Source organism: Odontomachus brunneus, unplaced genomic scaffold, assembly GCF_010583005.1.
Source record: "Odontomachus brunneus isolate Ranch 3 - 2012 unplaced genomic scaffold, Obru_v1 Obru_scaffold_132, whole genome shotgun sequence".
NCBI classification, from domain to species: Eukaryota; Metazoa; Arthropoda; class Insecta; order Hymenoptera; family Formicidae; genus Odontomachus; species Odontomachus brunneus.
In genome coordinates this window covers 514,039-539,254 of record NW_022639582.1, presented here as the reverse complement: position 1 = coordinate 539,254, position 25,216 = coordinate 514,039, and the positions used below count along the sequence as shown (strand labels likewise).

The 25,216-nt window shown below is 48.6% G+C and overlaps 1 protein-coding gene across 3 annotated transcripts in view; it reads right to left on the bottom strand.

The window, feature by feature from the left end:
* LOC116850029 (fibroblast growth factor 17) overlaps window positions 1-25,216 on the bottom strand; it is a 158,732-nt gene that overhangs the window by 111,996 nt on the left and 21,520 nt on the right. The gene's annotated exons all lie outside the window — the stretch shown is intronic.

Here is a 25,216-nt window from a genome sequence, read left to right as displayed (position 1 = left end):
TCTTGTTCGAGGCGATGAACCTCGTGACGCGTGTCGTAGGCGACGTTTAATCGGTTCATTCAAAAAATTCATCTGGACAATGAGTCACATAGCGTATAGAGCGACTGTTCTGTCATCCGCCGTGGGTCAGAGTTCGCGGGTCAGGGACGTCTTAATTGGCACATTTAGATATCACCTATCTGCGTGTTTTCCATACCGTTCGATAGTTCTCGGCGGGCCGTTTTTTTCATGCATACCGTAAGAAAGAGACGTGGTATAAATGAAAAGAGATGTCGCCAAAAAAGAAGCGCATAAGATGAAAGTTTCTATTTACCCAATCCTGGACATTTTTATTGTTTTTATCTTAAAATGCAAACACATATTTTATTTCATTGAAAATTTAAATATTCGTATTTTTAAAGACGAAAACAATAAAAATGTTCAGTATTAAGTCTGGGCATTAATATTTTACCTTATTTCACTATCAAACAAATCAGAATATCATAATCAAATTATCATAATGGAAATATCATCCGGACGGGACGCGTTTCGTCAATCGTCTTGACGCGCGTTCAAAACATGATTAACGACGACGCGATGCGAGACTTTCGGCTGGAAGAGACACGCGGAAGAACGCGCTCGTAATTGGAAGGCGTCATCGTTGCTTCGACAGCTCGTAATAAAATGCTCGTAATAAAATTTGAAGTCGTTCGGATATATTAACGAAAATTTGGCCAATTTTTATCGTTTTATGCTTTCGCCGTAAATTATATATATATATATATATATATATATATATATATATATATATATATATATATATACACACGCGCAGGCAGCTGCTTCCCATACCTGAGCCGCGGTCGTAATCATTTCTCAGGAATGCGTGATTGATTTAAACCGTGAAAGGGTTGGCCCGGCTGCGGCACCACGGCGCGAGTATAGGTAAAAAGGGAGAGTGAAAGGAGAGGGTGGTTGGGAATTTCAGTGGGGGGGGACGCGGGTATGCGCGCTCACGCGCGCGCTAAGAGAAAAAAAGGAGAAGGTGCGCGCGTCTGCGCTACGAGGCTTGTTGTGTGAGCGGCGCACCGCCGCTTATCGGGGCACGAAATATACTGCGGAAACTGGGACACGTTCCCCGGAACGAGCGAAGCGGGGGAGAGGAATACCGAGAAGAGAAAAAGAGAGAGAGAGAGGTGGAAGAAAGAGAAGAAAAATTATGGAGAGCGGGGCCCCGGCTGTAATAACATCAGCGGGTCTTAATGGAGGCATCAGCCGATACTTGTGGCACAATTTCACGGGGTTTACGATGGCGTATATCAGGGGCCCCGCCGAGCGGATCAGCCCCCGGGGGACCCACATATGTCCCACTGAGACATTCGTAATTCCGTCTTCGTCCCGCTCGTTGTTCCTCTCGAGATCATTCTTCTTCTTTCTCTCTCTCTTTCCTTTTCTTCGCCGAATACCTCCCTCCCCCCCGCGATCCCGTCTGTCTTCGTTCACCTTGTTTCGGACGAGAGAACGACGCTAGAGGTGTTTTTGATACGCCCATAAAAGTTACGAGGGTGCCACGAGTTGAGCTTGTGCCCGAGCGCTTCGGCATTTCGAGGGAGATCAAACCGAGCACGGCATAACCCGCTGTTCTTATAAACTCTTATGTAACAATTTTCGTCCGCCTATTGTGCACTTCTCGCTGCGTTGGACCGCGCGTGCTCCGAGCTGCCCGTTTGCGCGAATGTAAATTTCATTCGCGTCTCTTCTTCGTGTGTAACACCGGGATATCCGACCAGCAATACGGATCCATCGTGATACGTCGTGTTCGCGCTGTTGTCCATCGGTTTCCTCTCTGTCTCCTTTTGATTAATCGCAGACGGCGTAAAGTTCCACCGACGCGCGGGAACACACGATTCGCATATCTATCCGGAGGAGACCGGGCGCGCTCCGGGGTGTCCTGACGTTTTCCAATACGACCCCCGCAGATGCATTTTTTACGACTTCGCAGGCAAATAATTTACGTCCTCGCTCGATCGCTGCTCCCATTCGACCCCCTCGCGATAGTGACGAATGTCGTTGGCAGACGTATGTAACGTTATTCGAAGTCGCTCTATCTTGCGTTTCTCTCATCCCTCTCACCACCGTGACTTTCCTCTCGGCGATGATCACGATATCAATCTCGTAGACGCGACAAACAAAGATGCATTCAATATCGGTTCGTGGCAACAGACGTAGTCCGCGATATCCTATGCTTTTTGTTTTCCGACGAAAGGAATATTTCATGCAGAACGTGGGAGAGTTTGTAGAAATGAAAGAAGGGTGCATAAAGATTGCTAGATTTTTAATAGGAGAAAGGAAAATAAAAAGAATAGTTGGCAATTGCTATGATTAATCGACATTGTTTTATAATTTGAAATAATAATGCAAACCGCAGAGGGATGTTGCGGGAGATGTGTAGAAATGGGAACAGTAACATTTAGTCGTGTAAATGACTCCGAATGATGTAACTATCGATTAAAAAGTTATCACAAATATATTATAAGATGCCAATCATGTAAATGATCGAATTGCCGTGCTGGCACAATGATAATCTCGATAAGAAATGCTCACGCGAGAGCGGAGAACCGCCGAGATACCGGCGCGCATTGAAATACATAAAGTCAACACCGACCAATTAAGAAGCGCCAGCTCGGCCGGCGATACGAGCGATACGATCCAATGAGTGGGAGGGTCTGCTTTGAGAGAGCCAAGCAGGTGATGGGTACCATTGTCTCGAGTCACTAAGGCTACGGCTGCGGCCTATAATTTCGTCGAGATGGCCGATAGCGGTGATGAAACGCCGATTGAGATCGATACATGCCCGTGAGGATGCCGTGTACGCTGACAGCTTGACCCCGCTGCGGTAGGGTCGAATTGAGAGAGGTCAAGATCTCCTGGACAAATGCCACAGACACGTACGCGATGAAGGAAGCGAAAGCATTCATCCCGACAGCGACGTCGGCTACTATTACAGGAAAAACCGTGAATTCTGAGTCAGCGCCCCGGACTGCGGGGTAATCTCGAAGATTTGATTCCGTTTCCGGAGCCCCCCGTGTTCGCGTAAACAGCATCAGAAGGTTTCGCGCGTGATTGATCGATCAATCATCTTAATTTTTTACCTCGGTGCGCTGTTAGTCTTTTCGAAACTTGGAACATACACGCCATCGTTAGCAGCACTCTGAGATTTGTTTCTTGTTCTTGACATCAATTTACGTCTGTCGATTGGAAGAGGAAGAAAAGAGCAGCTCAAAATGCTTAATATTAAACAAAGCCGGCCACGATAAACTCTTTGAATATTAAAACGAGCACCACTTAACCCAGTTTGATCTTTAGCGAGCGTAACAAGAACACCTCTACACCTACATGTAGATAATCCAATATAAAACACTTCGTATTTTTCCCCGGTTAACCAGCATATTGTGTAGTTCCCAACCTAATCTAGTGCAGTGGTGTATCACGATCGATGTGTCTGGGAGAGCACAACTCACGAAGGGAGGAAAGCTTTGAAAGACGACGGCAAAAAGCTACAGCACGGAAGACGAGTTTACGATTTCGTCTCGTCATTGTCTAGCATTCGTCCCCGGAGCAATTTGTCGATCTTGAACGGCGGTCTGCCTACGTAGTAACAAATACAGTGAATTTTTCCTTAATAATGTTGATTTTCAGAAAGAGAGTATTAATCAAATTTTTTTGGCTAGTCGAAAACTTAATTAGATATTTATTTTTATGAGGAGACAATAATAGGATAAAGACAAATGTATAGTTTGCGCTCTCTAAATTTTTTAAAGTGAAATTTCACTCGAAAATTAGAATTCAAGTGTAATTTTTCACTCTCAATTCTCTACTCTTTGAAACTTCTGTATCGTCGAGTGAATACTTGAAATTGAAGAGTAAATCTATCGTGCTCCATCGTCACAAGGACATATTCACTCCGATCGATTGCAACATTCGCTCATGCGGAGTCAGAATCCACTCCTGCGACTTCGAGTGGCGATATTTTCACTTCTGCTTCGAGTGAAAATACCGCCACTTTTCATTCGTTTTTCACGAGATTCCACTCTGAGGAATTTAGAGAGAATCAAACACACGCGATTCCGACGAGATCTCGAAGCGGATGTCACTCGGCCGAGAATGAATTCGACACGAGGCGTGCCTGAAATACTTTCGATGATCGATGCCTCCACATTGAGCGCTCCTAGGAGAGCCTCGACTTGTCAAGCGATTATGAGACACCATGTAGGCCCACGAGGGAGAGAAGCACAAGATAGTGTAGGAGCGGGACCAGGGAGTCCTGCTCTTTAAGGACAGCCGGTATCACGGCGCTCTCTATTAATCACCGCACGATGACGGGTACTTGCTCGGTTTCTCACGAGTCCATCGATTCGTCGAACTTGCGTTTCGTAGCCGGGCGTTGGGTCCACGTTGTGTTATCGAGACCTGGGCTCTACCATGGACACTCTTTGATTGGACGGCGCTACCGCCGTGGCATTTCTCACGGGACGAGGCGTCGGGACGCGATCGAAAATTGATATAATGAGACAGATTATCCAATTGAAAATTATATCTCCTTAGTGCCCCGACGCTCTCTCGGCCGGCGATGATCAATTAGACGTCGCCGGTCCCTCGACTTCGCTTTCTATGCGGCCGAAAGTATTGCCGAATGTTATTAGCATTATCGATAATGAATGCATCGAGTACACAACGCGCCGACGCTTCCCCGCTTGCCGAACTCCGCGCGCGCGTCGGCCGAGCCGATTATTAAAATTCCACCGGCGCGTCGACGACAGCGCGACAGGCGTGCGCGTCGATTACCGATTACGATCTGACGACGCGACGGTCCACGCAATTCGCAACAATCTCACGGTCGCTCACGTCGCTCACGTGTTCCGCGCCGGCCAGGAACGAGACGGAGCGGCGCGACGCCGACTCCCACGAAAGATGCGCGGGAGATTTAATTTATAATTTCGGAAGTGCTGCACGAGGAACCGGCGACTGTCGGGACGTCGCTGTGGGGCACGGCCTGTCACCCCTTTGGACAAGTCACCCCCACGAGAAAGACGCGCGGACACGCATGGCCGCGAGAACGGCCACGTGTACGCACACGCACGCGTGCCCCGGGCTAACCCGTAACCCATGTCCCATCGGCTGGCAGGCATGAGAGCCTCGTATGGGGCACCGAATTAAATTTCACAGCTCGTGAACAAACGTCAGCTCCGGCCCCGATGAACTAGACACCCTCCCTACGTCTTTCTCCCTACGGATCGCATAACAGCGACGCCTATTAAACCCCCAGTGTATTGATTAAACGATTAAATCCGCGAGCTTTGTGCTGAGCGCACGCTGATGGCGTTCGCGCGAGTATCCGCGCGTCAAAAAATTGATTGGAATCGAACGATACCACCAATATATTTCAGCGCGAAGAAAGGGCCACGCTTTCTGTTGGCAAGCGCCTCGCCTTTTTAGACGCTCGGCGGTTTTCCGCTTTTATCGGCGCATCGAGAAACGCTATTTCCCGGGTTTCTTATAGCGCGCTGTCTCGGTCTCGCCAATTGAAATTTCTACTTAGACAATCAGATCGTCGACGATCAGATCACGAAGATCGTCCGACGAGTGACATCCCTCGATCGTATCTCGATGGTTCGCGAATCGCGACGTAAGCTCGCGTTTGAAGCTGAGTCACGGCGAGAAGAGTGGAGAGGAAGGGGCTCCCTAAAAATCGTAGGGGCTTTTCGGCGGCCGCACCGGCTCCATTACTACATAGTCTTGAGTTTCAAGTTCCATGGAATTCTCTCGAAATTGGGCCCACGGCGAATATGATGAGGGCAAGAGGGTACGTAAGATACCGCCGGGACCGTGATATGAGGAGTGGTGCGGCGGCCAAGGGGAAAGGGGCAAGATCTCACACCGAAAGACCCCGTCGAATGTCGTATTATTTCAGGTTTGCATACGTTTCGTGTTTCAGCCCATTATACTCAAGAGACCACACTGCTCCCTCGCTCGCTCTCCTCTTTTTTTCTCTCCCTCTCTCTCTCCCTCTTTTCTCAGACGAAGTACTCGCGCGTCCGAAAGAGTACCCGTCGTTGCCCGAAAAGATGCCCGAGGGACATAAAAGGAAGGAACCAGAGGTGGAAAGAGAGAGGCAGGGGACCAAGTATAGGGGACGCGATATGAGAGGAGGCGGACGGTCGTCACGGATATCTATCTCGCGAATCATAATATCCTGTTATTAACGTGTCGCGCGCGGCCTATCGGCCCGAAATACGTTACTGCCTTTATCGATGAAGTTATCTCGGCGGTATCGCGGACGAAAAACCGCCCGGCATCGATGTCGCGCGCGTGCAAGAGACTGGCGTCGCGAGGTACTCGAGGTACCGCCGTTTTTCTTCCTCGGCAGAGAAATTAATGGCGAAACGATCGAGAGGATCGCGAAGGACGCGCGCGGATGGGGACGACTGTCGCCTGTCGTCGGAGCGTGCGACCAGTTTGGCTGCCTATCGTACATTCCGATCGACAGAAAGCTCGGCGGACAAATGCGCGGAACAACTTCGTAAACGCGCTTCCACTCTTTCGCGGTCCTCTTTCTCCTCTTGCTCTCCACGCTGGTCTCGCACATTTCCTCGCTCGCGTCTCCGCGTCGCCTCCGCGTCTTCCCGCCTCCCACGTTCCTTCGTTAACGCGCGAAATGTGATTTTCCTGCCGGCAATGAGACCGGGATTGTTTTCTCCTTCCTTCTCTCCTTCGTTCTCTCTTTCTTTCTTTCTCTTACCGGCGTGATCAGCAGCAAGGATAACGAGCCCCAGGAAATGATTTTTCGCCGGTGGTGGTTGCGCGGTTTTATGGCACCTCTATATATAGCAAAATGGGTGGTAACAAAGGGGCGACCTCGTACGCCAACATCGTCGCACGTACGCTGCTCGTTTCCCGTTTACGCGTCGCGACGTTGCGCGTCACGCCGCGACTTCCTCGTCGCCGTTGCTCTGATTAGAAAATATCGTCTCCCTCGGCAGCAGTGGCGAGGATCGCAGTAGTAGTAGGCTGCGCGGCTACTCGGCCACATACGGCCGGCTTTAACAGCATAGGATCGCGATAGAAGGGACCGGGAATAGGGTGGCACCGTTACACGCTAACACGATTACCGGACGCCGAGCGTTTCCGAGGCGCGGTTCGCCTACAACACACTGCTCTACAAGCCCGAGGCTCAGGATGACATAGGGTTATTGCTATACCATCGGCACACTATCTGCTCTCGGGGATCAGCCCGTAATTGTTACAAATCGCCGAACGTCCTCGCAAACATTGATCCGCGCTCTACGCTGGGCAGTCGTTACCGAAAAAGGACCGGCCGAGAAACCACTCCGACGAAAGCAAATCCGACGCTTATCTGGGGGCTATAAAGTTCCGAAGACGGTGTAATTATCGCTGGTGAAAGCGATCTCGTCCCTGAAACCTAGCTTTGAACGTCGTTAATTAAGGGCACGTACAAACCGCGTCCGTGAACCGCGACGTGTCACGAGGAGAGCAGCAGCCATAACTCAATCGCGTCCTGATCCATTCAATTTTCAGACTGGCAGACGCACGAACAGCGAGGATAAGTAGAAATCGTCACCTCGACGGGAACGTACTCGCGCGTATTGTACTGGAAACGGCTCGGCGTGTATATCCCTTAAACGCGCATCTCGACGGGAACAAAAGCGATAAACTCACTTAAGCTTGAGCCAACTCGCTAATGCGACTATTCAAGCTGCGTCACGCTGATAATCAGACCGGCGCGTGAAGCTTACTAATTGGATTTCGTTCGCGGAGCGGCCATGAGAGCCGGCGCTCTCTCGTACGTCTCTCCCTAGGACGAGCCGAACTCCGCCGCACACACGCCCTGCAACTCGGTTATAATTTTTCCCTTTGTCACGGAGTTACACGCGAGCCGTAGGAGAGCGCATGCGATACGAGCGTGGAAGCGTATCTCGGGTAATTGTGTCTTAAAACTTACGCGTACGCGCGACCCGCACGCACCTCGCTCCGGGATCCGGTTGCTGCGTAAGGGCTCGCGTAATCGCCGCTACGGGCGATTATATCGAACTTATTAAAACGATCGCGCGCTCGCTCGCTCGCGTGAGAGGGTAGAAAGAACGAAGGGAGTCGGCCGGCTATTACCACGGCGGGGTAATAAAGAGGTATCGTGTCGTCGTCGCCATTATATTACTCGGTAACGGGCGGAACTTAGCGCCGCGTGTAAGGGATAACTACGAGCAGGGGAGAGATAAGGCCGGAGATACCGGCGACGTAAGAGCGCATCAGGATGATCGAGTGGGGCTGGTCGCGGGAGCGCGGTCCTAATTCCATTAGCACGAGACGGTTATAAAGATACGTTAGCGTGATTATAATAAACATCATTGGTCAGCCCTGGCGGTGAATATGTGTTACTGTTATTACCATCGTCGTCGCGTCGTCGTCGTCGTCGTCGTCGTCCTCGTCCTCGCCACCGGACACGGCTACTACGGGCGGACTAGTGCGGTCGCACTTGGGCGTTAGTAACGAGGTTGCCTGAACATTATAATTCCCGGAAACCCGACAGTCTTCTTTAGACCCGACCCTGAAGGAATCATTTTGACTGTTTGCGATTCTAATGTTTTAGGATTCTCTCTGTTCCTCATTACTGGTATCAGTGATGACTTTTGAACATGCTATGAACGTAATTTGCAAAATATAAACATTATATATTGTAAATAAATTACAACAATCTTCATAATTTTCTTAAACTTGAAATTTTTCACAGCAAGATGCATCATGATTATTGCTCACTTGTCCTCTGTAGTAATTAGTAGCCTTAATTAATATAGTAATTACAAAAAGATTGATGGATGGACACATAATAACATGTGAACTTCGGAATGAAAAAACTAAAATGTCAAATAATAGTTGGTATACTGCCCTTATAATACTGACAATGAAATAAAGTGTCAAAATGACTCTCTCTTGGACATCCAAGGTAAATCGCTCTTTCAGCTTTAAAAGTAATTAAAAATCACGAGACTTTCTTCCCAAAGCGCAAGAAACAGAAATGGCGATAACACGACCTTAAAGGAGCGAAAATGGCTCCATTGGGCATTCTAGTGTTAAATTATCCGCCTAGCATGTGAATCTTATCGTTGATCTGATCGGGACGATACCATATGAGGATATCGCCAACCTGTCTTAGATTCGCGATGCAATATATTTGCGACGCAGTCGACGACGTAGCTCGCGGCTCCTCGAGCGCCCTTCTTGGTCGGCGATGGGCGACGATGGGATTACATTGCTTCGGGATCGTGTGTCGTGCGCGCGTATGAATGGTGCCTCATCTCGTTCGGTTCGATTCTTCGATCCGTCGGCTACCTTTCATCCCGCGCGAAACTCGCGAGAGACCCCGGAGAGTACCGGTTCCCCGACTCTCGCAGATCTTATCGGGCGCGGCACAGCGCCGCGTCGCGTCACGCTGCTTCTACCTTTGCGATTGTAAAGCGGTTGCTCCCGGTGGCGCGGCTACTATCGATAGGTGTCTTACCGCGTCTCTCTGATGTGTAATTCTGTCAGGAGCCACGCGGGTGTTGTTGCCGCATCGGCTGATATCTCTGTCCGACGCATGAGTTGCGGCGAGGGGGAAACTTTAACGAGAGTTAATGGAGCCCGCGGCCTGTCTCTCATAGCGGCGATAAGAGAGACTCCCTTCGTCCCGACGTGCGGTTTCTCCACGGTGAAATTTTCGTCGATGCACGTCGTGTGAAATAATTGGAACGTCTCGCGTTGTTCGCACGTCGGGGAAACACTTGAGCCGGGCACGCGAATCGTTCCGTGCTCGATGAAGAGAATTCCTCCGCGAACTGTGAGCCGAGCTGGGAGCCAACCGGAGCTTGTTAATAACAAAGTGCACCCACGCTAAACCCGTAAAAACATTTTATCGAAGATTGCGCGCTTGGAAGATCGCATGCATCGCGCTTCCACATGATGAAATCATTAAAGGCGCGGCACATTATTGCGTGCGTGCAATTACGGACCCGGTGAAAATGCAAAACCCGTACATGCGCGCGCGCCGTTGATTTTTACTCCCCCGTATAGGTATATTGAGCGGCCGAGATCTGCGCGTTGTTGACGTTTACGGCCTAAGTATCTTAATTTGCATAACGAATATTTTGTGCGTGCACGCGCGCGTACACACACGTACGCGTGCACACGTATCGCAATGTCGACGGCACCGGTCTCTACCCGGTGATCGGTAAAAGGAAAAAACACGGAAAGCGGGCCTCGCTTCGAAAACTTTCGAAACGCGCGTACGTTTAATGGCACGCGTAAAGGGCTCGGGAGAGGTGAGAACGGAATGCAGGAACGTTCCTCATTAGCCATCGAGCGACTTCAATCAGATTATAGGAGCTGCCCTGGCAAGGCTGGTGGCAGCCTGTTTGGTTCACGCTCGTCTGATTGGCCAACTTCGACACTCTTCGCGAGAGCCCGAGCTCTATCCTAAACATTTGATCAGAGTCGGCACTCGTCGCCCGTTATCCGGATCATTTTATTATTTGGCGCCCCGCACGTCAACATACCGTGTGTCATATGCAGTGACGCTCAACTGTAACGAAGCACTTTTTTGCGCGTTTACGCGGTGTGCTCGATCTTGAATCTCGAGACGATATTCATGAGTCCACGAGGCGGAAAAAAAGATACGATAGCTCGTGTCTTTTGTTGTCCCCCGAGAAATTTATCTCATAGTCTTAATTAGATTCATTCTAATTAGTCATCTGACTCGTATAAGGTGTTGATATTGAATCGCAATTATTAATAAGATCTTAATTGTTAATAATTCTTATTATTAGTAAAGCTCCGATTGTCACGTTGCGTTACGTATTAAAACTCGTTAACATCACTTTATAACAAGCTATATAACAGATTGGGACCAACCTAATCTCTAAAGTAAATCTATCCGAAGGTTACACTCTGTTTTCTTTCTATTTCGGCACAAATGTAGAAGTACAAAAAATATTTAGGTCATATTTTTTCATTTTGGCCCACTTTGAGTTTCGTGAGCAATTTATAGCCTTTTAATGTTCTCATTCCTATTATCAACAAGTGTAATAAAAATGCACAAGAAATAAAACTGAATACAAGATATAGGCGTTTTTGGTTTCCTAATTATAAATATGAGATCAAATGTGTAAAATTATTTATATAAATAATAAAATGTTTAAACAAAACATGTAAAAAGTTGAAAGAAAAAAATTATTTATACAAATAATTTCTCGGTTTGGCCGAGATTCGAATCCTTTTTGACTAATTTAGCATAGATTTGAAATATTTCGGTTGAAATTTCGGCTAAAGAAATTTAGAATGGTTCGTGTCTCAGCTATGCCGATTTTGTTAAAATTATTTAACTCTATCATGTATTCAATTTTATTTCTCATGCATTTTTGTTGCACTTGTTAAGTTTGCACTATTAATGATAGGAGCGAGAACATTAAAAAGCTATAAACTATCCGTGAAACTCAAAGTGAGTCAAAATGGAAAAATATGACTTAAATATTTTTTATACTTCTATATTTGTGCCAAATTAGAAAGAAATCAGAATGTACTTTTTGGGTAGGTTTACTTATCAGGATCGTAGAATAAATTTCTAGTTGGATCTCTCTTTTTTTTAATACATTTTAATAGATGACGCCACGATTTGAGGTAAAATATTTCCTACATCGTAAAATTTCTCGACCGAATTTTTTACTGTCGATCTTCGCGTTTAAGGTGATGCGATTATCGCCGCGCGACATCCACGAATAATCACAGGCGGTAATCTTGGGGTGGTATCCGCGCAATTCGATGAATCCTCTGAATTGAAGCACGCATCGATGATTGTCAGCGTCCGTTTAACGACAGGCACTTACCGATAAAACGGCAGACAGGGCGAGTCGCTTAGAAGGTGGGCCTATAAATCTACCCGGTTATCGGCAGGTAGCGCGGCACCTATGCTACGTTTATGACAAATTAATAGACTACCTGCCCCCTCTCGGCGACCCGCGATCGCGCGCGACTACCACGAGAACTTTGCCGGATTTAAGAGTGTTTTAACACATCGACACCGTGACGGCACGATCGTCGAGGGATTATCTCGGCGCGTTCGCCGCCCCACGGGCCACCATAAAGTGGCTCTTTTTCTCTCTCCTTTTCTCTCTCTTTCTCTCTTCGTCGCGAGTTTACGGCTCCTGTCACATCGCTTAACGCGCCGTAATAACCGATAATCCTGGCGCGTTGTCGCACCTACGTCTCCCGTGAGTGCACCAACGATCGGCGGTGGTTACGCACAGGTACACCACGATCTCGATGACGGTGTTTCGGGACGAGCAAGCACCGGTATTTATCGTAGGTGTAACGCCGGCTTAGGATCATTCTAGAACCGAAGTCGTCGTCGTACATCACGGGTCTCGTCGACTAACGGCATTTTACGACGCGATAATTTGGACTTAACACACTGTTCGATTGAAATAAACTCGCGAAGCCGCGACCGCTGGTACCTGATCGCTAGCTTAAGATCTCGTTCCCTGACCGATACTCTAGCGCGCACACCGCACACACGCGTTCGCGGATTAAGTGATACTTTATGGCTCGTGAACTTGGACTAAACCAGCGCGTCAATCGGGATTAGTTTGATAGGACTCGCGTGCCTTTTCCTTCGAACGCATCGTTCTCTCTCTGTCACAATAACGCTGGAGTTATCTTGTTGGGATACGATTATATCTTAATATATTGTAATCTTCAATCGGTCGCGATTAATAAATCATTGTGGAAAAAGCGGTGAAGGACTTGAAGAAAGAGCACGTTCTCGTAGCCTCGTAGAATAAATTTGACGAACGAGCAATGCAAGAGGATCGTAGCTGATAAAATTTCTAGTATCAAAATCCACGCACAACGTATTTCTTTCCACGGTTTTTAATTGACAAATTATTGGATTTATCAGAGGGTTCCCTTCGGGTGATTTGCTATGTCGGACCACGGTCCTCCGAACAGATAGCACGGTTACAATGGAAACAGCATGAGAAAAAGGCAAAAATAAAAGTGGGAGGGATGCGTGCGGTACCATTAATTTGTAGCCACTTAAATGTAAAGCCCGAAGGAGCCGCGGTGAATATAGTTCGTTACAAGTGGCTACAATGAGCAGACCGCGATCTGGTTGAATTGGTTTCGGGCGTAGCGACTCATCAGGTAGGTCTTTAGCCGGACTCCGCCGTCCGTATATCAAATTAGTGAGGCTATATTGGTTGCGAGAGGCGTACGCGTGTAAGCGAAACGACGATAAAGGGAACAAGGGCGTCGAAGACGAGGAGAAAGCATCCGCGCGCTCTCAGGGCACAGTTAGGTGGACAGAGGAGGAAGAGGGACACTCTGGGAGGAGGGTGGGTACGAGTGAAGAAGCGAGAACCGATCAATCGAGGCCGAGTGACAGGCAACCGGTGGTATCGCAGGCATCGACATGACGACAAGTGCCTCGCACACTGTTCCCAGTTACCTACGTGCGTCGAAGGACATCTTTGTCCCGATGGCGTAGCCGTAAACGAGACGCGAGATGTATGCGTTATGGTCGCAAACGAGTGTGCGCCCGAGACGTGGGTGCGAGCAAAATAGTAATTTTGATATTCAGTTCTTTTGTCGATGATAATCCACTCAACTTCTTAAGTGGGGTATACTCGGAAAAATTTCATAAAATATTAAGTTTCTTTTACTTAAAATATAATATTTTTTGGATTCTCGCGCATGCGCAGTGGGACCTATCCTGTCATGTTGCTGCAGGTTGTTCAGGTCATATAGTATTGGTATCTAGAGCGCATTTTGGAAACACACGTTTCTCTGCTCTCTCGACAATTTTTTACAGCTTTTTAAAGTAATTTTATTAGAAAAATAGGAATAATGGAACAAGAAATCTAGATATGTTTAATAATGTAAATGTAAAAAACTCTGGAGAAAATCGTACAATCATTTTCAGTCACTATTGGATGAGATTAAAGTTATTTATTTGGAGTAATTTAGCCAAAATTTTTAACAATAGAATACGTGAGTGGACGTTTTTTGTAAGGTTATCTGAAATGTTTTTTGTTAATTAGTGTTATTAATTCCTCTGCTCGCGTCTAGTTGTACAAACGCGATGTGAAAAAGTACACATCTAGGCTGAGTCAGGATTTAGTTAAATTGGGCGATTGTTTTCGGTTCATTGTAATCACATTAGTTATTACAACATACTCTCGTACTGTCGTTTCAAAGAAGCTCACCCACTTATCCGTCGAAACAATATCTTATGTACATAGAGCGTGTACACGAAGAGGTACGTGTATCTGTAACGCGGTCGAGTCGCCGGACAAACACGTAAAAGGGATACCAGAACGCGTGAGAGACCTTTTGGAAACTGTTACAACGCGCGCTGGAGAACGGGACTGCTCGTTGAAACGCCGAAAGGAACGCGAAGATAATACATATTAACCGCGGTAAATTGAGACGGCAATTATTCGTTTCGAAGCGCGATGCCGCAAAAGGACCTGTCGTTGTTCCCGTGTGCAAAGGGGCAGTTACGAGACAGACCGCGAGAGCACAGATGGATTAATGTAAAGGCGCACGACCCTAACAAGCGAATTATCTCGGAGATATATTGTGCCGCTTCACGGGTGGTTAACTCCGCGTGAGCAGCTCCCAAGAGAGCGAGAGAAAGAAAGAGAGGTAGAAAGAGAGAAGATTCGTGGAGTGGGATCCGTGGAGGAGAGAGCCGGTGTAGAACGAGGAAATAGAAAGCGAGAGAAAATGAGACACGGAAAGCGAGAAAGAGTAAGATAGGGAAAAGAGATGAGAGAAACTCGCGAGAAAGAGAAAAAGATAGCGAAAGAGAGTAAGAGAGAGAGAGAGAGAGAGAGAGAAAGAGAGAGAGAGAAAGGGAGAAAGATCAGCCAGCTCCCAAGTCGTGGAAATGACTGCGGCTTGTCTCCTTCCGTCTCGCCCCGTGGTAGCGCCTTGTAAGCTCTACTAATCTGCTTACCGGTCGTCTCTCCTGATTTACCGAGATGTTTTCATTGTCTTTGCTGACTTTCCCAGCGGACCATAAAGATCTCCGAGCTAGCTCTCTTTTTCGCGCGATCCGTCCGTATCTGGCGTCAATGTGTTTCTTATAAGAGGGCAATGCGATTCTCCAACACGCACTGATGACGTCTCTCTTCCGGCACCTTTTCGCGAGATGTTTCCTTTCGCGCATCGACAACTTTACGCGCGATGACGGTCGCACTACTAATCTTTGGCTAGTCGAAAATCAACGACCTCGCGTTCTTCGGCAAGTTCGAGGTGACACGGCGAAATGTTCTATATTTTCCGAGATGTCTGCATAAAGGATGCTCGCAGAAGCCGAAATGTGTGTCGAGCCGTCGCTGGTCGGGGAGTGACTCGCGCGATATAATTGGCCGCGGATCGAAGTTCTAATTGCGAATAAAAATCCCTGTCGACGGGGCGAGTTTAGTGAACTCTCCTCGTGCCGGCGAGTTTCTCGATGGTTGAAAGGAACCATGAGCGGGAGCTCGAAATCCCGCGCGAGCGCGCGCGTCGACTTTTTCTCCGAAGAATAATATTTTCTTATACGCGACGCGGGGAAAGGAGGAAAGCACTCTCTCCTTCTCCCGTGCAACCGCGCCGATCAATGGTGGAAGTGAATCCGCCCGCGAGTCTCCGCGATGAATTTTTCCGCGGCACGCACCGACGAGCACAGGATTTAATGGCGGGTACGTTGCACCGTCGCACATAAATTCCGCGATCAAAGTGCATCGCGTCGTATCGAGGCGAACTTTAAGGATTTTATGTGATTAAGTTCCTCGCCGTCACTGTCCCCGCCTTTCATCCCTCTTCGCCCTCTCGCTCCTTCCTAACTATTTTCGTTTCTTGAACGTGATCCTTTTACCCGTAATATCTTGCCCTTTTCCCTTCGCCCCGCGCTCTCTTCCACCCTCTCTCTCTCTCGCTCTCCTTGCGTGACTTTTCCTTTATCTGCGACTCTTGCGCCTGCATCGATTGGAGACTCCCTCTACTCCCTTCGGGCGCGCGCCCGCTCTCTTTTCCTTTTCCGAGCCCGGTCGGATGCGACGCGATGGATACCAGTGCTTTATCGAGTTCGATTCGGGCGCGGACGACAAATCGTCCAAGTTTTAAGTATTTTCAAAAGGAATCCATCCTGCGAAAATATCCCCGTCGCGCGCGCGGTAATGGTGACGCGCGAGCAGTGTCGAGCGAGCGAGAGAGCGAGAAAGAGAGAGGGAGATAGAGCGGAGCAGAGAAAGAGACCGAAAGAGCCGGGCCATAAAATACGTGTGCATGGATGCATTTACGAAGTCGCCAGGTTTGTAGCGACCGGGATGCGACCGGAGAACGCGAGGAATGAGGGATGAGAACGCAACGGCGCGCAGACGGCGACGGACGGCAAGGGAGACGGAAAGGGAGCAACGGTCGCGCTCTCACGTAGCCGGAGTCGTTGCCGGTTGTTTTCCCGAGGGACAGATTTATCACCGCGTCTCCGCGCGCAGGAAGTTTCGAGAGATCGAAACCCAAAAGCCGTATCAGCGTGATATCGCCTATCGCGATCCACTCCCGTGGATCCGACCGGCCGGCGCTCTCGGGCTCCCCGTATATGCCCGTTCAATTAACACGGATCGAGCCCGAGTACGCTCGACCTACTTCGCGCGCAAGAATCTTGACCAAGGACCAAGTCTCTCTCGTATCCGGGATACCGCAGGCTTCCAGCCGCGCGGGGCACGAAACTCCCACCGGGGGGAAACGATGACGAAAGTGCGCGTAACGAGCGCCGTTGTTGAGGTCCGAGCCGTTTTCTGTGTATCGTGAGATGTATTTTTAAACACGCGCTCGTTTCATGGCACCGCGCGTATTTTGGGCGACGAACAATTGTGAGGAGGAGGAAGAGGAGGTGGAGGAGAACGGTGCCGCAATGATTCCGGAACGAAAGACTCCGGAGGAACGTGAAAGGCTCTCTTATTTCGGAATAAATTATTCCCCCGTGGCTCTCTTGGGAAACGTGCCTTGAAGATCTCGGTGGAGAGTCGGTGTCACGTGTGACGTTACGTGAATTCGATCTTAGATATTTCCATTGGTTCCGAACGCACGAGGTATTTATTTATATCGTTCGCGCTCGCTCGGAGGAGTCTTCGATTAGCTAAGAATATCGAAGACAAATAAAGATACAGACGGGTTGGCGCGCGGAATAATGTATGGCGCCCGTGTTGTCGTTCCTCGCCTCGCTTTCGCGAAGAATTACGGTTGTTTTAATTCCGAGGGTGTGTGATCTGTCTACGTCACTTCTGAACCGTCCCGTGCGACACAGAAAGCCACCGCACCCCGACGACAATTCGGCGCATAAATCCGCGGCAGCGTATTATGTAAATTTCAAGCACGGCTTACGCTGCTCCTTCGTAAAAACACGAAATAGACATCTAAGCAACACTATTTATATGCACTTGGCAAACACGCGAAACCAGTTGCATTCGTTTGATGCGAGAAGAAGGAGGAGGAAAAGAGACAGATAATAAGGCGACGTTTGGAGCATAGATTTCGGCGCGTGAACCGAGAGAGTTCGGTAATCTCGAGGGTATGACATCCGAGGCGCGGGATTTCGACGGGAACGTGGGCGGGCCTGTAATTTCCTCGCTTTTGGGACCCACGACGTGCCTCGTAATTTTCACTCCGGCTACGAGTCATCCGCGGCTCTCGGCAGCGACCCGGCGACTTGCGGTCGAAAATTGTGCTAATCCCTTTAAAGCGACCTCCGTCCACTCCTTGGCGGAGTGTAATCGGCCGGCGAGGCGTAAGTAACACAACAGGTAGATAGGTAGAAGGGCAACTGGTGCGCCACCAACGCGCACGACCAGCAGATGGATAGATGGATAGACGGATAGATGAAGAGAAAGAGAGAACAGGAAAAGAGAAAGAAAAGGAGGGAAGAGAGAATAGCTGGAAGAACAAAAGCAGCAGCGGAGGAGCCGCAGGCTCCACAGGTGCTCTCCCGTGAGTGGGTTTCCGTCCGTTTGGATAACCGTGGACGAGTCGCCAAGGCGTTAGAGCAAACAGCCGACCGAGGCGAACTTTCTAACGCCACACTGACGCCGTTGGCGCGTCCAATCCCTCTCTTACAATCCCCTTGAGACTTACGATCCCCAAAAGCCGGGCCTACCTGCGCGCTAACTCCCGTGAAACTGCTTGTAATCTGGAAACGCAACCCTTCGGAGAAGTTCCGCCTTTAACACGTCTCGCGTCGTCTCGAGGCCCTGATTCACACAGAAAGAAAAGCTCACAAAGTGAGCTAATTTAGAAAACATATCTCAATCGAATTTTTTCTCTACATCACACGGACTGCTCGGAATGCACGCATTGTATAGATCCATTGTGCGTCGCTCTTGTTATAGTCGAAAGGAAATCATTGTTCATCATTGTCTCGAAACGGGTCGCTTCTGCATCAGCTTACGAGCACGTCAGTTCGTGGAATTTTGTGTCATTAATATTTATATTCACGGAAGAAGGTACTTCCGCCAGGTTCTGGCACTAAAAGGATGTGCGCCCGTAAATCTGCTGATTTTCGCTCTGTCGACTCTAACAACGGCTTTAAGCATCTCTCGCACTTCGCGCCATGTTTACTGCGCGACGGCCATTAGCAGGGATTGCTCGGTAGCTGGGCCATACGAAGAAATTACCTCTAACCCGGGCCCTGTATTACGCGCGAAAGGAACGCTACGTCTATTAAGATAAACTAATCACAAGCCGGATTGACTTTCACTTACTATGTATGACTGACGTTTGCACGCCCTCGCGGCTCCATGAAAACTTTGAAAGCTACGAGAGGGTAATTGAGAGCTATTTGTGATATTAATCGAATTTTAATCGGAACGAAAAGATTCTACGTTTTATTTTACAAACATTCAATAGTTGAAACGTTTCGCTAAAATGAAATTTTATATGCACAATAAATGATATACTAAGCAAAAAACATTCGAAAATTTAAAAGATATAAAGCTTATTTCACAGAAATAAACTTTGTTTCACAAAAGTAAGCTTTATATTCCGTAAATAAAGAGAGCCTACCAAGGCACGTGAGTTTTTAGCTCCGTTTTGTGGCATTCGAAATCTCAAATTATTTTTTAATGAAATTGTAGCTATTGATGAATAGATCAAAGATATACAAGTATCAAAGTGATATGTGTCTCACCATTTGGGATTAGCCGCAAAACGTGGGACTAACCTTGGCCGTGCATTTTTCAAATATTTTTTCTCACATATATAAACACATGCTATCAACACCAAGCAATTTGGGCTTATATCGTCCTATTGCTATTCAAATTTGAAGAGTGCTTTTGCAATTTCTTATATACAGCGCGCTATTTTTCCGCCGCGCGTTCCCTTACATTACGGGGATAGCGTCGGGGGTTCGCGTTGGGACGGCGCCGGCCGTCGTAGAGCAGCTTCGCGGACGTCCAGACGAAGGGGCATGGGGCGAGGATCGCGACGAGGATCGTTTTACGAGCTCCGATGAACACGGATCAACAATCGGAAGGCGATAGCCGTCTCAATGAGCGGTAGTAAACCGACTTTATTGGGAGAGGGAGTCCGGAGAGTGGCGGACGTGTGTGCCCGACGAAGTGCGAGCGCGTTTTCTCGCATAACGGCACCTGCGGCAGCCGCACTTCTACCGGGTGTGCCGCGCGGAGCAACGTGGCGGACGAACAATGCCGGACCACGCGTCGCCGGGATCTGATTTACAGCGCGCTGTCACGACGCCAGCGTAAACAGGTACAGCGTCGATATATAAATCGTGAGACGTCGTAAGTTTCGGAACCGAAATGGTAATGGCAGTTGCACAATTCGGGGACGGACGGTCGGTCGCTCGGCCGGCTCCGCGGCACGGATTACGCGCGGCGAGCAGCACGGTAACGTTTGTCAATTTCGGCGCGAATTTTTCGCAAACTTTCGCGCGCGCGCACGACATAACAGCGAGACACACCGCGACGGCGGTGATATACAGGGGAATTTCCAAACTGGAGTAAACTCGCGCGATACAATATTTATTGATCGCCGCGCTCGCTGAGCTGCGATATCCGCGATACCGGTAATTAATAATGCCGGTATACCGGTTACGGCATACTGCTAACAGGTGTACCACGAATATCTTGAACTCTCTATCGATTCTAAACTATATCAATTATAAACTATATCGATTATAAACTACATCAAAGGCCATTTTAGCTATAATACATCAAAGAAAATATGTCAAGTTAACACGTACCACGATTTAACTCAGAGAACTTTGCCCACAGCTCACCTCGTATTGTTTCCTTTCTTTTTACGTAATTGTATAAAACAGACTGAGTTTGATGATGTGGACGTGGCAAAATATTTTGGCTATCACACATATGTGACGTTGATCTTCAAGGAGAGATCATTGCGTCATATATGTGTATGACGCTGGTAGTGAACGTGTTAAGAGAAGGACAAAATTGGGTGTTGCGAATAAGATTGAAGGTGAGAGGATGATGACGTTTGACAGTGATAGACGCACTGGGATTGTTTGCAATAATATAAAAAGTACAATTAAGTTGGGATAAATAAAGAGGGGGATTAGTTAAACAATAAATAAATAGGTCTCGGGGTCGGTTTGACGCGGAAGATGGATTCACCGCGTACGTTACAAGGAAAGGTATCGGCGCACGCGTCTAATATTGTCAAACATTATTATTTTCCCATTCAATATTATTCGCACCACGACTCTTACAGGCCTTGTCTTTCTCCCAACAAAGCGTAGGAAAGCTGAATTGCTAATCTTTTAGAAGTCACACGGCACTTGATCGATTATTTTTCGTCTCTTGTAAATTAATGACCGAAAGATAGGAAACTAAGAGAGACAGGAAGTGAGTCTCATTCGATCGTGCAATTTTACGACGAGAGTAGGTGAGCGCGACAACCGGCACGATTTCTCATATATACTCGGGCTAATTGAGTACTTCGACACCTCGATGGAAATAGTATATGACAATTAAAATGGGTCATTTATTTCTGCGATTTATTTCTGCATCTCTCGGCCAGTCTTGCGCGCGCAAATCTATACGGCTTCGAGATGCTTCGACACCGCGAGGGAGTAACGAGATCGAGGATTCCGCAGACTCGCCAAGACTCGCGTCTGCATGTTTACCTCGCAATTCCGACTGGCGGGGGCTTAAATTCGGTGATTTTACCACCGATGTGGTCGCTGCACATCGTCAGACGCTGCAGCGCAGCTCTCGTGAGGCGCGCGGACGTCACATTACTTCACATTCCTTGTCGATTTTTACGACGGGGGACAGCGCGTTGTAAAAAATCAATAAGGGGGATTCGCATGTGGCGGGGAAGCATAGGTACGATAGGTCCCGCGCGCCACGAGACGAGACGAGAAAGAGAGAGAGAGTTTTCCCTATTACTATTTTGTTATATTATTGCCGATAAAATACCCGCGGAAAACAAGGTGCCGAGTTTTTACGGTCTGGAACGGCGCGCGCGTTATTTACGCCGAAGTAAATTCCGCGCGAACGTTCGTTCGAGTTCTCTAATTGAGGCCCGATGCGAGCCAGTACGAAAGCATTTCGCGCCATTAATATCCGCGGGCGCGCGGATCGTAAGGAAATGCGTAAATTCATCGCGCGATCGTGCCGTGCGAGCCCCACACCGGCCGTTATGCAAATTATTCTCAGCGCGAGCGTAAACCTCGCTAAACTAGGGTCAAATCTGCCGCCTTGAGGAGCCACGCACGCACACGCACGTAAGCATACGCGCGCGCTCGGCGCACTCCGGCATTCGTGGCTACGAATAAATAACGAACGACCACGTGTCCCGTAAACGTCAATCTCCGTGAAAAAAATGCAGCTTGTCGGCCGGACTGCCACGCCGACGACACCGGCCAACATTTCGGCAGGCCATGGCACCGTCGTCGCCGTCGCCGCCGCCGCCGTCTTGTACACCTCGATCGTTCGTCTGAATATTTACGACGCGATAGGTGGTCTATAAGTCCCCATAGCCCCCAACGACAATAGCGAGCAATAATACAACCTGTCTGTCGCTCGCGTGCAAAAGGATGCAGCACCCAAGAAAGGCCGACGCAAGCCGCGTTGCATCCCGTCGCAGATAAGCAACCAGTCATATGCGCCGGCACGTATTCGGTGACACTTGGGACTTTAGGGTGACTGAGTCAAGGCTCCTGGCACTCTTTTGCGTTGGTCACCCTCTTCCCTTTCGTGTTGCTAAAGCATATCGTCCGCAAAGGGAACAATACGGCAATTGACGAAATTACAAAAGAGAAACAAATTTAAAGAAACAAAAAGAACAAAAGAATGAAGATGAGAACAAAATCAGGGATAAAGTATTAATTTCAAGGGGATTGACCGCAACAATTTTCTTGGACCTTTGTATTCTAAGGCGTCTACAGAAATTCCATAAATGTCACGTTCACGAGGACGTTCACGAATGTCTTCATTTTCTGGGAACCAGTCGAAATCGACTTATGTTCGCAGTCGTTGTGTTACTGAAAATTGACAGCAAATTCACAGTCAGAAACCTCTTGCGACCTGCTTTCGCCTATCGCTTATTCACGACAAAACCACAGTGCGAGAGAGAAGTGGGTGACAGAAAGAGAATGGGCGAAAGAAACTGGGGGAGTACGGGCAGGTAAGCGTGGAATCGCGATTGGAGTGGCGCCAATACCTCCCGTGGGATACGCGGATTTGAAATTCAACACGATGAAAGGCCTCACCCCCTCGCGCGCGCCTTCGGCCGCGTCCAACTCGCTAAACTAGTTCGACCCTGTAATATACGCGAGGGCCAAGGTATATATCCTAGTTCGCTAACCTAGAGACCGTAAGCACTGGCAGCCTTTCAAGTTTGGCAGGTTCGGCATCCTTTTAATTTAGATTGAACTTTCAATCGGGAAAAGTATATTTTTTCTAATTTCATTAACACCAGAATGAGACGGCGGCAGGCAACGAACCGACGAAGTCGGAATTTGGTGCGAACGACAAATGGAAATTCTTCCTTTCTTCCCGTCTGTGTATTCTTATCTTCCTCTCTCACTCTCGCTATCTCGGAAGATACCCTCGCTGTCAAAATTACGTTATTTGTCGCGCTACTTCAGTCTCTCATCTCTCTTTAAAACGAGAATGGAGCACTCGTGTTCTTTTACTTCGCATGTACGATTAAGAATTAAGATTCATAAATGATATCGGTCGACATACATATACACACACATACAAAATTAAAATAATTGTTGACAATTACAAGATGATTTCAATTCTCAATTGAACAAGCTCGAATCTTCGCTGCGACAAGAGTCGATGCGACACGACCATCACGCAATTTCTAATTAAAAATTATCATAACCAATTCCGGAATCCGTCTCTCTAACGCGACTTAATCGGCATCGCGAAACAGAGTCTTGAGAAGACCAAAACGTTGCGTCATACCTAGCTTCTGGAGGGATCGCGATAAACCCGATCGATCCGGCGCCATTTTCTCGGGAAGACGCACGACCGGAGGAAATCGCAGACAGCCCGTGGCGCGGATGTTTGTTTCCACCACCACTGAGTACGGGCAAGCGTCGCCCGCGGGTCGACAAACGGAAGCAGATTGATACGCAATGGGGCGATGACGCGTTAATCGCGAAATTCCTTTGGAAATCGTCCCCTCGCAATGTCGCGTCTAGCGCGGCCCTTTGTGCGGCCCCGGGGGGGTTTACAGCCACAGATGAGGGGCAAGCGAGAGCGTCGTTGACTCGGAAATATCGCGGAGGGTCCTCGCTTTTGACGAGGCTTCGCGAGGCGTAAGGGCCATCGCTGCGCGTACGAGCGCGGCTCGCGCGAGGGTCGAGACGCTTCCGGCGCTCCTGGGTGAGATTGGTGTACCCCGGAACGGTAACCCCGTCAACACTGTACACTGTATCCCGCGGAATGTCGCGGAACTTCTCTACCGTGTTCGAATCAAGCGCGAAGCACACAGCTAGCATGGAGTAACACAGCTTCCTCGTTGACTACTCGACTCGTCTGGCAGCTCGTCGTAAGTCACGGCAATTTCATAGTTTCAATAACACGCGAGTGGCACGCGAAATAAAAGTCGAAATAAAATCGACGCGGGGTTTCATTCTCTCACGATTCACCCTGATAAGTTCAAAACGAACGAGTGATATCGCACGTATAAAGGAGGGTTCTCAAAATAATAAAACTGTCTGCGCTCTTGGTAAAATCTGATTGCATCACCAGCGCGCGCAAGCTCAAACAAGCTCAAGCTACACACAAGCATCAGCGAAGGATGATGATATCCCGAGATCTACTTGGACAACACGTACATTACGGTGATCCTTGCGGAACGGAAGATATTCCGATATAGTGACGTTTATCGTTCACGTCACAGCGCACACGCAGCGGTTGAAAAGTGGAGTTATCAAAAAGGGTGCACAGGAAGTGCATCGCATCGGTCCCTTTGGTGCTCTTTGCTCTTCAATCGATGTATTCGCGCGACCTACCTCGACACTTGTCGCATTTCTCCCTCGTATTTTCGACGCCCGAACAATACGCCCAATTGCGTTAATGCATTCGCACAATCTCCGTCGCGTGCAGCTCGAGCTAAACTGGAGGTCGTGCAATATCTCCGCGCCGTAAATGTCGTGCACTTTGCGCGAGTCGTTAGCAATCGGGACAGCTAGTCGCGCGGAAAGTATGAAGAGATTGCCAAAAATTGGAAAGGAAGAATACGCTGTTTCTCTCGGCGCGAGAAACTGAAGCAACGGATCTACCCCTTTAATCCAGCCTTGGGCCAAGTCTAGCCGTGTCTAGCCGTGTCTAGCCGTGAGGAAATGTTCGCTCTCTTCTCTCTTGTCCCCGCGACAAGACGCCGGAGAACGGACGCTGGCATTTCCGTCGCGATTATTAGGACGCGTCTCATCGTCGCGATCTCAAGAGCTTCTCGCCGTCGTCGTCGTCGTCGTCGTCGAGAGAACGTAGCGAGAGAGACAGAGCGGAGACGATAAATCTACGCGCGACACTGGTCCCATTGGACGGATTTCCTGCGCGAAAATGCAGCACCGCGATCGTCGGGAAGCGTCCGCTTATCGACATATCCGTTCGCCTTAACGCACTTATTCGGAAATTCTAAAGGT